Source organism: Hipposideros armiger, unplaced genomic scaffold, assembly GCF_001890085.2.
Source record: "Hipposideros armiger isolate ML-2016 unplaced genomic scaffold, ASM189008v1 scaffold_859, whole genome shotgun sequence".
NCBI classification, from domain to species: Eukaryota; Metazoa; Chordata; class Mammalia; order Chiroptera; family Hipposideridae; genus Hipposideros; species Hipposideros armiger.
In genome coordinates, this window is record NW_017732209.1 from 23,143 (window position 1) to 26,455 (window position 3,313).

General features: G+C 44.2%; 1 long non-coding RNA gene across 1 annotated transcript; it reads left to right on the forward strand.

Moving 5' to 3' along the window:
- The first annotated feature begins 2,416 nt into the window (after positions 1 to 2,416).
- Positions 2,417 to 3,124, forward strand: LOC109374721 (uncharacterized). The gene is made up of 3 exons (XR_002122444.1): positions 2,417 to 2,474; positions 2,670 to 2,819; positions 3,001 to 3,124. It is a non-coding gene; the product is annotated as an uncharacterized LOC109374721 (long non-coding RNA).
- Positions 3,125 to 3,313: the final 189 nt, after the last annotated feature.

The window sequence follows — 3,313 nt, forward strand, 5'->3', positions numbered from 1 at the left end:
TATCGACGTGAAGTGGTTTGTATTATCCTTGTATTGCCCTTTTCATGCTTGTAGGATCTATAGTGATGTCTCGTTTTGATTCCTGCTATGGGTAATTTGTTTTCTCTCTCTTAGTTTTTCTTCATTAAAGTTTTATAGTTTTCAGTTCCCACATCCTGCATATATTTTGTTAGCTTTATATATGTGTTTATATTTTGTGGCGATGTTGTAAATGATATTTTTAAATCTTATGTTCCAGTGGTTTGTTGGTAGTACTTAGAAATACAATTAATTTCTTATGTTCACTTCGTATCTTACAACCTTGTTAAAATCACTCATTAATGCTAGTCCTTTTTTTCTAGAATACTTAGGATTTTCTATGTACATAATCATGTCATCCACAAATAAAGAGAATTTTACTTCTTCTTTTCCAACCTGTCACCTTTTATTTCCTTTTTCTTGCCTTATTGCCTTGGCTAGGAGCTCCATTACAATATTGAGTAAAAGTGGAGATAATAGACATCCTTATCCTGTTCCTGATCCTGGAGGGAGAGTGGTCAGTCTTTCACCATTAAATGTTAGCGGAGGTCTTTGTGGATGCCTTCTATTAAGTTGAGAAACTTTCATTCTATTTCTAATTTGCCAAGAATTTTTATCGTGAATGTGTGTTGAATTATGTCAAATTTTTTCTTTTATTGAGATGATATGATTTCACTCCAAAATTCTATTTATGTGGTGAATTTCACTAATAGATTTTTGGTTGGTAAATCAGTCTGGAATAAATCCCACTTGGTCAAGCAACATTTTCATAAGTTACTGTAGGAGATCTGTTAATATTTTGTTCAGGATTTTTTATCTATGTTCATAAGGGATATAGATTGTACTTTTCATTCATTGTAATGCTTTTGTCTGATTTTGATTTCAGGGTAATGCTGCCTTCATAAAATGAGTTGGTAAGCACTCCTTCCTCCTCTCTGTTCTGAAACAGTTTATGTAAGAGTGCTATCACATCTTCCTGAAACGTTTAACAGAATTCAACTGTGAAGCTCTCTGGCCCTTATACTTTCTTTGTGGACAAGTTTTTAATAATAAATTGATTTCTTTAATAGCTATAGTGATATTCAGATATTCTATTTCTTCAAGTGTCAGTTTTGATAATTTACATTTTTCAAAGAATTTGTCTATTTCAACTAAGTGCCCAAATTTATTGGCATAATATTGTTTATCATTTTTTATTCTTTTAATTTCTTTCATTCTTGAATTTAATAATCTTTTTCATTTCTTTTCATGATTTAATCTAGTGAGAAGTTTATCAATTTTATTAACCTTTTCAAAGAACCAAGTTTTTTCAAACTAAATTTTCTTATTTTTGGTCAATTTCCTGTATCATTTGTTTCCATTCTTATCTTTATTATTTCTTTCCTTCTGCTTGCTTTGGGTTAAATTTGCTATTCTTTTCCTAGCTTCTTACAGTAGAAGCTTAGATAATTGATTTAAACCCTCTTTTCTAATATAAACACTTAAATATATACATTTTCATTTTGAATTAACTTCTGTATATGATGGCTTTATATTTAAAATGCATTTTTTGGGCCGGCCGAGTGGCGCAATGGTTAAGAAATCGCTTGGGATGCCAGAGGGCCCCGGTTCGGATCCCACATATGAGGGCCAGTGACACTGCCCTCTACAGCTAAGATGCTGAATAACAGCTCAACCTGGAACTGGGCTGCCTGTGAGTCGCTGGCAACGGCGTAGGCTGCAGTCCCTGTGGCAGTGGGTTGCCATGGNTGTGTGTGTGTGTGTGTGTGTGTGTGAGAGAGAGAGAGAGAGAGAGAGAGAGAGAGAGAGAGAGAGAGAGAGAGAGAAAGAGAGAGAGAGAGGGCCCACTTGAGTCTGGGGCTATTCACAAGTCAGACAGACATCTGGGGCACAGTCCAGTGGATAAAGCAGGTTTCTTTTTTTTTAAGAGAAGAGGCTAGGGGTCGAGAGAACACATGAGGTAGGAAGGAGATCAGAGACTGGCCCTGCTGGAATGGAAAGTGGGTGTGTGGGAATAGAGGGAGGGCTTAGAGCACGGAATTCAGGTGTTAAGGTGAGAACTTGGGCCTGGGAGCCTGGGGGCCTTTTGCAGCCGTGTGGTGTTCTAGGAGCAGGGACAGCGCTGGGGCAAGGGCAGGCTGGAGGAGTCTGCACAGGGATGCTGGAGGAGTCTGCACAGGGATGCTGGCGGGCCTGGGACGCTCCCTCTCCTTGCTCCACAGGCTTTTGTGCGGAGCTTCTCCCAGGCAGTAGGCGCAGAGCACTTCTCTCAAGGAGTCATCGTGCAGGTGCCTGACCGCGGGGGCGGGGCTCCTAAGAAACGTAGCAAGAGTGGCAGCTCAGAAGGGGAGGAGCACTGGCATGGGGTAGGAGCTTAGAGGCTCACGGGGTTAGGGCAGGGGACTTCAGTGAGGACGGTGACTCAGGAAGGCTTTAATGGAGCGGCCTCAGAAGCGGTGGGTTGGCGCAGGGGGCGTGGCCTTCATGAGTGTGGCCCGGAGCGTGTGCTAGAGGGGCGGGCTGTAGAGGGGCGGGCTCCCTGAGACCCTTGTGGGAGAGCAGCAAGTGGGTGGAACTCCGGGATTCTCAGACAGGGCCTAGGAGTTTAGGCTGGGACAGGCAGGGAGTTCTTACCTTTACCCTTCCTGCAGACAGTGAGCCCCTGCATGGTCGACACAGATATGACCCATCCCGTGAAATTCCGGCAGCTCCTAGCGAATTCCGAAGACTTTGCTCCGCAGGCGTTGGACACCCTTGGCCTCACCTCCCAAACCTCTGGGTGCTTCAGCCACGCTATACAGGTACCTTCATGGGGCAACTACAGGCATAGGGCTAGATGGAACATTCCCTGGCCCAGGTCCACTAGGCCTCAGAAGCAGGGAGATGTCCAGAAGAGGGGAGGGCCACACCTTGGCCTGGGGAGAGAGGAAAGGAGATGGGAGACCTGAGGGTAACCTGACTCCTGGTACCTCTTCTTCCCAGGGTGTCCTGCTGGATCTCCTCCTGCCCATATGGTTTGCTCTCAGTCGCTGGGGAGTAAAGCATTTATTTCTGTTGTGGATATACTCTGATAAAAGAAAAACGCTCTCTGATAAAAGGCCTTGAAGAGTCGCCGGCCTTGAAGAGTCCTCTTTCTGTCAGAGGTTTGAGATGTCGCAGTTGTCACTAAATGTCCAGGTGTTCCGGGGTCCACTTCTGTTCCACTGGTCTGCTTGTCCCTCTATTCCCACGTGTGGGACATCTTTGCAAACATTAACAGCCCTGGCCCAGGGTTATTGGGGCGGGGGGAGGGGGG